The sequence below is a fragment of the Lepisma saccharinum genome, chromosome 29, assembly GCF_977018435.1.
Source record: "Lepisma saccharinum chromosome 29, izLepSacc3.1, whole genome shotgun sequence".
NCBI lineage: Eukaryota > Metazoa > Arthropoda > Insecta > Zygentoma > Lepismatidae > Lepisma > Lepisma saccharinum.
This window is the reverse complement of record NC_139257.1, coordinates 13,291,627-13,304,751: the sequence shown is the minus strand read 5'-3', so window position 1 is coordinate 13,304,751 and position 13,125 is coordinate 13,291,627. Positions and strand designations below refer to the sequence as shown.

The window sequence follows — 13,125 nt, the reverse complement described above, 5'->3', positions numbered from 1 at the left end:
AAAGTATACGAATAAAATAAATGGCAATATACAACTGAAATCTGCCTAACATGGCGGTCGTTACATGCTTCACAGCCCTGAAGTTCAGTTTGCATATGATTTTTATTCTAAGCAGTGGCGTAGCAAGGATGGGCGAATTGGGTGACTGGCCGGGCTTCGCGCTTGAAGGGGTCTCGTGTCCTATGGGGTTCATACGAAAAATTTAAAATAGAAGTGAGAAAAATATGAAGAATATAGAAAGGATTATTTTTGTGGGCAATACAGTTTAAATTGTAGTTAAGCGTTATAATTTGAATGATACGTCAAGTCAGAGGCGTAACATACAGGCGGGCGGGGCCCTAAACCTAACGGGGCCAAAATCAATTTTAAAAATATTACTGTCGTATTTCTCATGTGAAATATTTACGCAAAAAATCACGATAACTAGCTTGAACAAGTTCATCCATTTGTTAATTTCCTTTAATAAAAAGCATTTTGTTTTGTCTTATCTTCTTCTCGTGATACTGCACTCCAGATTTTAGCATTGTAACAATATAGCGCCTTCAACTCCCAAGAAGCAAGGTGTGTGACAATTTAAATGCTTGCTTTGTTTTCAACTAAAGAAAGGCATGCATAATATTAGGAATTCTTTCTTCCTTCGTACAGCTTCAGATGCAGCGATTGCTCCCTGTAATGAGTACGAAGATGATTTATCCTCCGAATATCCTGATCAAAGTATGTTTCAGGAATTTGTTTCAATCTGAAATCACCTCAACAATATCCATAAGTCCCTTGGCAAAGTTTCTTCTCCTTTGATAACTCTACACTAGCTTACAGTGTTCTCTGTATCCTGTAGCGCCTTCTGTTTGTTTCTTACCCAACCTAACCTAACCTAACCTAACCTCGCCCGTCCTAAAAAGCCGGTACCTATATCCATCCAACATGAGGGAAGGTTTGCAGTTTCTAGTCTCGAAAATTTCCATTACACACTTGACTAAATCATACGAGATTCACTCTTCTAACACACTCATACAACTGACAACTCCTACAACCCTCCACTCTACTTTCTTAGTCATACGAGACCGGTTCCGCGAACCGGAAGTTAGATGCAGTCAAGGCCACGAAGTCGGGTGCGCTTCAAGCACTGTGCGCTTCGAGCACGGCACTCTAATGACGTTGTGAAGTATAATCGTGCAGCTTCTATTTAGAGGGGCGGGGGAGGCGGTAAGTAAGTATTTGTATTTTCTTCTTTTGAATACAAAAATGTTAAAGAAAGATAAGTTGTAATCTATGAAAATTCACAGGCAGATATTTGCGTATTTTTAATGTACGTGTAGCACCAACCAGCCATTCAAAGAAATTACTTATATTTTTGAAAGAATTTGACTGTACATAGATCACCGAAATTTGTTTCTTGCGGGCGCATACTTGACGATTTTGATACGTCACTGCGTCAAATATTTATTAATACAAGAACATTTCAGACGTATAGAACAAAATGAGATTCACAATTATCATCTTAGTCCTGAAATTCAAAATTAACTGGTAAAATTAATATCAAAATGGCTATAGGCTATTACAAAAAGCAATTGATTGTACCAAAGTTTCCACACGTATGGAGCAAATGACTATCCTTTCAAGATTTGTTGATATTGAAACCGATTGAGTCTAAGAGCTAGTAGCTCTAGCTACATATTTTGGCGCCATAGGCAGATTTGGGGTTTGGAGCACCCAATTCCCTTCTCCTACTCTACCAGTGGTAGAGAAATGCCACGGTATGCCAGAGACCCAGGTTCGAGTCCTGGTCGAGCCTCTACGTAGAGCATCTCCTGTGTGTGCTTAATTTATTGACAGACATTTATGTGTGACATTTTATGTGTGTCCGTCGATATTTTCATCTTTAGACATCATATTTACATCTTTCAAATTTTGAAATGACGAAACAAAGAAAACTCATTGAATATAGTATAGGTTATTCAGCGTGTCCACAAAGACATTCCTTGATTATAAACACATATAGCCTCGCTCTCAGTACACATAGTTATATAAAATTGGTGCCATTATAAACAGAAAGTAAAAAAATGTACTACCTACAACAGTGGCGATCAATGTGTGCTCCTCGTGTCACGCTGCAAACATCAAGGCGATATTCCCACTCATGCCAGTCGCGTTCCAACGTATCTACAGTGACGGTCCCAATGGCGGCAACGATACGACGTTTCAGATCTTCCAGATCTTGAGGCAGTGGAGGTACGTATGCAAGATCTTTTATGTGACCCCATAAGAATAAGTCATAGACCAGCAAGTCAGGGGACCTCGGTGGCCACTTGCAGCATCTTTGTTTCCGGAGCGCTCAGTTCATCCTCCTTCAAGTTTCTCATTGAGAAAATTCCGAACATTGAAATGCCAGTGAGAAGGTGCTCCATCTTGTTGGAAAGTACATTAATTGTCCTATTCTTCTAATTGTGGAAAAAGCCACTCATTGAGCATATCAAGATTGATAGTGCCATTTACAATAACACATTAACAATCGAATGCTTTTTCCTTTTTTATTATTTCATTGTTATGCCTTCTATTGTTACAGATCCTCTAAAATTCCTTGAGCTGTTCTTTCGAATTGTATCGATATAAATTTCGTAATATACAGCGTGTCCGAAAAAGGTTGTACCCTTTTCTTTTCTTTCCATGTACCTAGTGTGTGGAGAGTGGTGTAAGTTACACTGATTGCTATTAGATACTTCAAGATTTGATTGAAATACCCGCCGTTCCCATAACCACAACATTTTCAAGATGACGCCCACCAAACAACAGAAGGTATTTTGTGCTGTGGAATACACAAAGACAACATCTATTATCACAGTTCAACGCAACTTTCGGCGACAGTTTCGGGTCGATCCACCTGAAAATAACTCCATAAAGCGTTGGCATACACAACTCATGGAGACAGGTTGCCTATGCAAAGGCAAAAGCACCGGCCGTCCTTCGCATTCAGAGGAGACAGTGGATAGAGTTCGGCAATCCTTCCAACGCAGCCCCATGAAGTCAGTTCAGAAAGCGAGCTGTGAGTTAGCATTGTCCAGCTCAACAGTCTGGGATGTTCTTCGTAAGCGTTTGAAATTCAAGGCTTACAAACTGGAACTTGTGCAGGCACTCGTTGAAGATTATAAACAACTTCGCAGTGCCTTCAGTGCAGACATGTTGGGATTCCTGGAAAATTATGATTTTGGGGACAGGATAGTCTTCAGTGATGAGGCGACCATCCATATCTACGGCAAAGTCAACAGGCAAAATGTTCGAATATGGGGTTCAGAACACCCTCGGCGAATCTCTGAGCATGTTAGGGATTCTCCAAAGTTGAACGTCTAGGCTGCCATATGCAGAAGGAAGCTTAATGGGCCATTTTTATTTGCAGAAAGGACTGTAAGTGGACACTCGTATCTTGACATGCTCCAAATGTGGTTGATGTCACAACTTGAAGATGACTCCCGAGATTTCATTTTCCAACAGGATGGAGCTCCACCCCACTTCCATAATGACGTGAGATGGTATCTGAATGAACATCTCCCACAACGTTGGATAGGTCGCACTGGTCCTGATGATGAAGCGTTGTTGAGATGGCCCCCGAGGTCTCCAGACATGGCCCCATGCCACTTGTTTTTATGGGGCTTTGTCAAAGACAGAGTTCTTGTCCCACCATTGCCTCAAGATCTGATGGAGCTGCGAGAGCGGATCACAGAAGCCTTTACTGCCGTTACAAGAGACATGTTGATTCGAGTATGGAAGGAAATGGACTATCGACTCGATATCTGCCGTGTCGCGAAGGGTGCCCATATTGAATATTTGTAATGTAGGAAAACCTTTGATATATTGCCTTACTTTTGGTATATAAAATATTCTAATATCACATCAGGGGGGCCGAGAATATTTCTTTGAAAAGAGACATTCTTTTTGGACACCCTGTACAAAATTAAAATTTTATGGTCGTTTATAATCACAGAATGTTTTTGTGTGACTTTGCATTTCTGATTAGAAAAATAGCATATTTATGGATATTTAAGTTATGTCTTACAGTCTTAGTGAATAAAGAACTTCTTCAAGAACGTACTATTGGTACTACTTTGGTCCCTCCGTCATCCGCGTCCTCATATTAGCACAAATAATTTCCCGCGCGCGGAACTCAGTACCGCCCTATCAAAACCAACGGTATTTACATGCATTACTAATGCAAATCGGTGTTGAATTACACTAACATTTACTGGAAATCAGGCAAAATATATATGAACGCAAACGTGTCCATTTAGGACATTTGTATTAGCTATTAAAGAGAAAAAAACTTAGAAAATGAGAGAAGGGTCTCAGAATTACAAGCTTAGACTCTTGAAGCAAATATTATTTTAAGAATAATTAAAACTTTACCATTGCAATGAAGGAACTAAAAAAATGAGCTCACCACTTACAAAATTTTCAACGTATTTTGTCAAAACGAATTGTAATCGTACAACTTATATGGGGTTAGAAAGGAAGCATTTGTTCCAAAAGTTTCAGTCAAAATCTTACTGACCGCAGAAAAAGAAATCAAATGTTTTAAACCTAACTCTATGAAACTAACAAAATGTTTTTAAAATGTTAAAATCTCAATATGTTTCTCAAACAAATGGAACAGAATGTTGATACTTTTCAATTCCGTTATTTGGAAACTGATATTCCTTATGGGTACTGCAATGGTTTCTGCATACAAATAATTTGCATTTCTAACAACGTACCGTCGTTTTATTCTTCTTAAATCCGCCAAATTCACGTCTGGCGTGCTATGATTTAAGGTAGGAAACGTTCCCGCGCGCGGTACTGAGTGCCACCAAAGGGGGACTGCTCACTTCACAACCGAAAGAACGCTATAAAAAAATACACGAAAGTCTCTACGTTTTCCTGGGAGTAGGGTAGATAAGTTTCCTAGAGTTTTCCCGACCATTATTGCGCTGGAAAGGAAAATAATTCGAAATTTTAAAAAAAGGCAAAACTCAGTGCTACCGCGCGGGTTACGGAGGGTTAAAGGAAATTCCAGCAGTGTGAAAAAAGACCCCTGCATGTGTAACTTCTTGCGTCTCATATTCTTAAATATAATTTTCGGCACTAATGTATTATTATTATTATTGTTGTTATTATTATGAATATTTAAATATGCTAATTTGCTGACCCATGTCTGAGGATTTTGTTTCGATTCACATTTGAGATTTCAAATTTAAAGAACGGATGGAGACCTCGGATTCTAATCTCGCCCAGGGGCACGCGATATGTTGGTACGCCACGGATTCCATGTAATGATCGTGTAAGATCATCTTAATTTGTAACAACAATCTTGACTTTCTCTATGTTATTTAAACCTACTTTTCCTTTCAATGGATCTCTAGTACATTGATTCGACATCGAAACACTTGCAACCAAATAGAGTACGTATCAGTCATTCTCTTCAGCAGAGAAAGATAGATTGGTTATTCTTCTTCCTGCATATCATCGTTAGTTTTCAATCTCTCGCTACAACTTTAGCAGTAACTGAATTACGATTTCTGTGTCATTGAAATAAACAGACTGCTGCTGACTGGTTAGACTGTCGAGAAATGACCTTCGAAAATTGTAGACTTCCCAGGAGGCAGATATTCTGGAATTTAAAAATTGAATTGTACACTCCGGAATAGGGCTGAACCGATACCGATACCGATCGGTAAATATCGGTTCAATTATTTTCTCAGATACCATCCGATACTGAAGGTTGATTGATTGATTCGCTCTATTTTACTTCGCTTTTTGTGCCACTTTTGGCTAATTTGCGAAGATAGGAATGAGTGATGATATGATGAAATTGATTAATGTACACTCATAATCATCCATGCCCAGGCCGGGATTCAAACCCGGCACCTATGGCGTCGTAACTCGATGTGCTAACCACTCTAACCGGGAGCCGGCGATGATACCGAATATTTTGATTGGCTAGAGCGGCCAAGAGAAACAACTCATTTGTCAAGATTTGTCCTTTTCAAAAGTTCGTTCACCCTTTCTTCTGACAGGCTGGGGTCCAGCACAAGAATTCTATGTACATTTCCGAAAATGATTCACCCTCCTGACAACATCAAAGGCAGGGCTAAAGCGAAAGCGCTGCACCCAAAAGTGATATTGAAGGCATGTACAAGGGTTGGATAAAAAGTAATGGCAACACTGCTGTCCCGTGAAAGGGGTGAGTCACAGCGCCACAAGCGTTTCGTAGCTGATAAAGGAATGTCAGACGAGAAAGTATAGTGAGTGGGAGCGATTGTATGTTATTCAGTCAAAAACAGCAGTGCTCTGAAGCAGAGGATGAGAGTGAAAGCGCCCTAACAATATGTTTAGGCAAGAAGAAGAACGTCTCTCAGGCAGACGGTCAACGCAGCCTACTTCTGCACCTTCTTGCAACACCACCTTCGTCTCGCATTAAGAAGGAAGCGACGGCACGGTGTCCCATCATCTTGCTTGACAATGCAAAGTATCACACTGCGAACAATGTGACGGCGCTCCTGCATAAGTGTAGTGGGAAGTACTGGAACATCCGCCGTATTCACCGGTATGAGACCGTGTGATTTTGTCAAAATGAAGGAACCACTGGGCGGGAAGCACTACGACAAGCGCGAAGCCGTCATACGTGCTATAGGGCGGTCACTGCGGAACATCAACAGAGATGTACGCGCTGACGGTGTACGACGCCTTCCATACGTGTGGGAGAAGGTCGTAGAGATGGGGGGGCGATTACATTGAAGGAATATAACACGTGCTCCTCTGCCAATACAGTCAAGTACCAATTATACCAGTGTTGCCATTACTTTTTATCCAACCCGTAACTGCCTGGTGGTCAACGCTATGTGGAAGTAATAGAAACCATTCATTGCCAATTGTTGCTCGCAAACTCGTTGGTTGAGAACGTGACGTTTTCAAAACCAGCATTATTATCATGCTAGGCTGATTCCGGAGTTCCTGCGAAATAGATGAATGTCGCTGTGGGAGGGAGGGTTGAGGATTTTCTTGTGCTCTACCCTTCTGTGTGACTGCTGCCTGATAACGACACTGCAGTGATTTGTTTTTACTGCAAATTACAGAGAATAATGAACAGAGCTGCCAAATGATCATTAAATAAATCTGTGTTTGTGTATATTTTTACGTCTCTCCTTCTCCAGCTTAATTCAAACGATAAGAATGTTGTTTATATTTGTATTTTGCAGTCCTTGTGCAAGCTCTACATACATTTTATTTTACACACTATAACTTTCTCCGGCAGGGACACTTATAATAAATAATACACCGATTATTTCAGTGTATCTGCAATACTTTAACAATGCTTGCAACGTTTCAAATACTTCTTCTTTTTATTTTTATTGCATCCTCTTGGGGTAGAAAGAAGTTCGCATAAAATGTCTCAGAACATTTTAAGTGATATAATGTTATATGAGAACAATCTAGGAGTATTTGGTATGATTAATACTAATGTGATGTGATGAGTTTTGTGACTCAGTAACTAACCTTTGTTATTTTACTGGAATTATACAAGTATCGATATCTGCAAATGGTGGTATAGGCTCAGCCCTACTCTGGAAGAAAATGATTCCACTGCTTTTATAGTTCCTTTCCGTGATTCTGAATTGTATCCATAATTGGTTAATTTACACGCACCAGTACCGTTGGTTTCAAAAGTTACTGAGCAACCTTCATTTTCGTTGCTGGCAGATTGAAAATTGTGGAGATTCTCACACCGAGTGTCAGATTACTTCATATAGGACATTATAGAAATGTATTAATGGCGGATACAAACGGTGTTCGAATTGATAAGCCAGCCATTCCTCCTCTCTGGTTGATATTCCAGTCCATTCTAAGATTGTATGTGTATTCATTTCCAACCGGAGGAAGATAGGCTATATCGTCACACCAATGCCAAAACCAAGAGTGTGCATTTTTTTACTTTTCACGTAAGTACAGTTTCTGACTACGTTTTGTTGATATATTCCTCCTATGCCAACTTAAATGACTTAATCAACAGTCATACGTATAAGGGTTGTCCAAATGAAAGTGAGACTCTTGTTTTTCTTCTGTAATGATTTATTGGTTGGAATATATAAACATACAGGAAGTAAAAGTGGTCCATGTGTGACATATCCTCTACACATAGTCTAGCTTGTCTGTTCAAGCAAGTGTCCCAGCGCGTCGCAAGGGTTTGGATACACTGAGCGAAGAACGTCCGTGGTTGACTGCGGAACCAATCTTCAACGGCGTCACGGACCTCAGCATCGTTAGCGAACCAGCGGCCTTCAGGTGTGTTTATTTATTGGCCCGAAGATGTGGTAGTCGCAAGGCGAGAGATCGGGGCTATAGGTAGAATGTTCGAGGACTTCCCAGCGGAAACGCCGCAGCAGATAACGGAACACCTTCTGCCTTCAAAAATTGAATAACTGCTCGGTGGTCCCCTTTGGATGAATTCATGTTTTAAACGTGCTTCTGCACATGTAAACAACACAGTGCGCCGTCAGACCATACCAGGTATACATACGATGTATGCTTTCTTATATACCACGCCACTTACCAGAGCAAACACAAAGCTCTGCGTAGTTAAGCTATGACGTTACGGCGAAAGCCTTAGTTTCATTTGGGCAACCCTTATAGATACACATGTTTACGACGAGAATGTTTATCAAAATGAAAAACCTAGTTTTTCTCCCATGAAATTTCATATTAAAATGCTTTTATCTTAAAGTAAGATTTAGCACTGATATTGTTTGTGTTGCACAACGACCGGATATTTTACCATGAAATTTCATACTTTTTATTAGTATTTTTTCATATTTTTACTATTAAATATATTGAACATAGACAATTAAATTTGCCCTCAATTGTTTCAGAAAAGCAAATTCCATTATGATCTGTTAAAAAGAAGGAGCCAACCTGATAGATTTCATAGTATATGAGTAGGCGTACAGGTCGACGTTGCAGCACCGAAGCAACGGCCTGGTTTCTACAGCGAGGAGTATTGGAGTAAGGTTCAACGTCGTTCTTCATATTCTCGTGCCTATGCCGGCTCGGCGTTGCAGATACCGTGCAACAAACCAAGGTCAGCAGGCAGGGAAGAAGACTTCACTGCGATTCGACGGACCGGCAACAAACGCTAGGATGCTAATTCTTTTTTACGGCGTTAGAAAGCAGCAGTGTGGGAACACCAGCCAAGGTCTTCCTGTCCAGTGTCGTAAAGCAATAGACAAAATGTCCACGTTAGGCAAGGATAAATATTTTCTTTTTCGGAGAATCGTAACCTAATTTACATCCATATCGCTATCACCAATCCTAATTGAGTTTAAAATGTAACGTATCATACTTAAATGGTGTGCTCTTTATTTACCCTGATGTGGCGTGGATGGCGGTACAAATTGTCTACTGTCACAGTTGCAATATTTTGTGCACTGTTGTTAAGTCGTGTTCCCACCGATACCGATAGCAATATTTGAAAATTGCTCAAAACACTGATTATTATTATTGAGTGAGTATTCTAGTCCAATTACAAGCATCGATTTAGCAGAGTTTTCCTTCAAAATATTCAACAATTGAATCAAAACATTAAAGTACTTCTTACGTAATCACAAAACACACCCTTCTGCACAATATTGTTGCCGAATAAATTGAAACTTCAAATTTTGCATCATAATTAATAATTTCGTACCAGACGTTTGCATGGTAGATGCACAGAGTGTCACATTTTCAGTGAGAGTTATTTCGGAAATATTTTAAAATAGACTATCATTTTAAGGACAACGAACCGGAGGGTGGAGTATTGGGGATAGATCACAGAAGGTACAAGAAATGGTCCTATATCTATACTTCCCTGCAATTAACTGTTCCTTCTGCAGCCGCCTCAGTGATAAATTGTTTGGTTGTTAGACTCATAGTCTCACAGGCTTACCACCGAATGTTCCTTCCTTGTTTTCCAGTTTTGACACATGTGTTTCTTTGTGTATCCATCATCCATTTCATCCAACTGTCATCCTTCGTGGCAGAGTGTTTCGCACAGCGCGTTACGACGGCAGGGGTCACGGGTTCGAATCTCGGCACATCAGTTTCATGATTAGTCAAAAGTGGTAGAAATGCGAAGTAAAATAAACCAAATCAATCATTTCATGAAGCAATCATTGAATCTCGATTATAACAGATGCTCATAAGTGCGACTGCCACTGTTAACCCTAAACGAAAACAACCGCAAACGTATTTCAACATTTCCACTCACATGATCAAATTACCAAAATTTTAATGTGATCCATCAGTAGTTCAAATTTTAGACACTAAATTTGATGATTTCTGTCTCCACCTCATAATGGAGAGAGAAAACGTTATTTGGATTATGTTCATCATACCCTTAGGTATGTGGGATCGAACTGGGTGATGTAGCTCACTGATCATTCATCTTCTATATTGAGCAACTCGCTACTTGTAGTAGACTTGATGGTAAGGTGCGAGATGTAATAACTACACACACATCAATGGCAAAACACAACACCTGAATTTAAACCCATACAGACTGGATCAGCATGGCGTATGGAAATACCTGTCTCTCACTGTGTGGAGGTGCTCCCTCGAAGTGTTGAACCACGGACTGTTCGAAACGAGGTGTCCGTTTCTGGTGCAAGTCTCTAAAAGCCCAGACTTCATTCCCTTCACCTATACTTTTAGCTCGTACTTCTGCACCCTCTGACTGGTAGTTAGAAACTGACCACTGATCTCTCTCTCCCAAGAAAGTTCTTCAGATTGATTTTGCTAAACAAATGCAGAGTCAGACCTGTAGTCTCTTCCTTGATAGCCATTGTTTACATCTGTTTGCAACGATGGCGATCAATGAGGCTCGGCAAAGTCTGACAAGACATTCCTTAAATGGTTCTAGCAATTTCCTGATTGAAAAGGTGATGGCTAAATGTCTGGGATTTTAGAGTTCGTTGTGCGTTACATTCCGAAGATTCTACAGATTGTTACGTGTGAACATAGCCTATGTGAAAGTTTGAACGATATCAAAATGAAGGAAATCAGATAATTTCATGTTATAATATATGAATACTCTCTTCGGCAATCCTGACCCAATTGTTGAGAAAAACTGTTAACTACACACGCACGCACCCCCCCCCCCACACACACACATACTCTCTCTCTCACACACACACACACACACTCACACGCACTCACACACGTTCACACATACCAATATGTCCATAGACAGGCAGAAAATATGAACACGTTAAACTTATTAATAATAAATTACCAACTATAAGTATTAATGAATATTTATTGGCTATAAGTAAAGGAGTACTTTGACATTTCAAAAGTTCCTTTCACCAGCTTGGACTACTTCAAAGCTTTAACTTTCCCAGACGAGGCTGCAAAAGAAGGCAATCAATTGAAACCAAACATATTTCGTACCACCAAATAAAAACTAGTAATAATTAAAATACTTTACGATGCATCTTACAAAACCTAATTTTAGAAGAATGATCAAATGTGAAGCATTAATAGGCAATTCAGGGATTGTGAAGTTACATAATATCTCGTACACGCATGTTATTTTAATGAGACTAAGCAATTTAATTTTAATAAGATACAAGTCAGTGTGGATAAAAAGCATGGTTCTTATTTAAAAAATCATTTTTGATGATTTCTTTAAAATGTAAATCCTTTTTTTAATTAAAAAGAACGCTTAAAATTGCTTGTATGTTTTGTCTGGCACCGTACATATATTTATTTATTTATTTATTTATTTCACCCATAACAGAGCTTTCGCTCCAATTACAATAGGCTTACACATATATATATTTTAAATTAAAAAACTATAATTCCAACAATACAAAAACAATAGAAGAAAATGGAGAGCAAAACTACAATAATCGTTTCATAAAGAACACCAGCACAAGTATTCTAGAGAACATAAATCCAAAAATGATATTCACTGAGGTAGACCAAGGTACATATCTATATACAGACAGGCATTTATAATTATACACATGTAAATACTCATATATAAACAAATATACACACATACAGGCATAATTGTATTTACAAACATACCCATATACACAGAAAACATCTATAATTATTTATTATTTATTCATGATATTCTTCGAAGGACGGACAGGAATTGCATGAATGGCATAGCGAAATCCAAGTCTCCACCGTTTCTGACTATTTCATTATGTTTAATACATAGTCTTAGAATGGGGGAATTCTGGTGTTCTGTTGAGTTGGATTTACTGTAATAAAAAGGCTGCCTGAACCGCAACATGTCCTTCTTAGCATTAAATTTTAATGTTTGGAGGAGACTTGGACTGTCAACCAGCCCGTTGACTAACTTATATAAAAATAATTGATGTGATACTACTCTCCTTTCGTACAGAGGTGTACGAAAGGAGATATATAGATATATGTTTTTTATAGAACGGCTTTTTCTAGTAAACGGGCCCGACCCTGTGGCCGAGTGGTTAGCACATCGCGCTGCGACGCCAAGATCTCGGGTTCGAATCCCGGTCGGGCTTGGTTGTTTGTGAATGTCCATTCATCAATTTTCATCATTTCATCACTCATCCACATCTTCGCAAATTAGCCAAGAGGCACAAAACGCGAAGTAAAATAAACTAAATCAATCAATCAATCAATCTAGTAAACGGTCCTGTAAAATATTTGAACAGTTTGATTAAAGCTTTGAATATTCTAAAGAAGTTGAAGGGGACACTTGACAGTAAAAGGAGAAATTTATGATTTTTTGATGACACGACAGGGACACAATGCAAAGCAGAAATAAATCAAAGATAAAACATGTTAAAACATAAATCAAAAAGTTATGTAAAATACCTTCTCTAAATTTCATTACGTATATTACATCAATCTTTATTCAACTGACAATTTTAGATTGCTGACACACAAGATATTAAAATTTTACACCTTTGTATTTAATTTTAAAAATCTAAATTCAGGTGAACTTTTCATGGAATACCTCTTCCATATCTTAAGGGATCTCGGGGTCGATACCCAGTGGAGGAGCATAGTGGTTTGGCTACCACTTAAAACTGTAGGTCTATTTACATTTAACCTATCTGTATATATTTGCAA

The 13,125-nt window shown here is 39.0% G+C and overlaps 1 long non-coding RNA gene across 1 annotated transcript in view; it reads right to left on the bottom strand.

The window, feature by feature from the left end:
• Positions 1-11,291: 11,291 nt before the first annotated feature.
• Positions 11,292-13,125, bottom strand: part of LOC145981327 (uncharacterized) — a 63,792-nt gene continuing 61,958 nt past the window's right edge. Inside the window, exon 7 of the long non-coding RNA XR_014440956.1 lies at positions 11,292-11,402. This is a non-coding gene — a long non-coding RNA (uncharacterized LOC145981327). The remainder of the gene's footprint in view (positions 11,403-13,125) is intronic.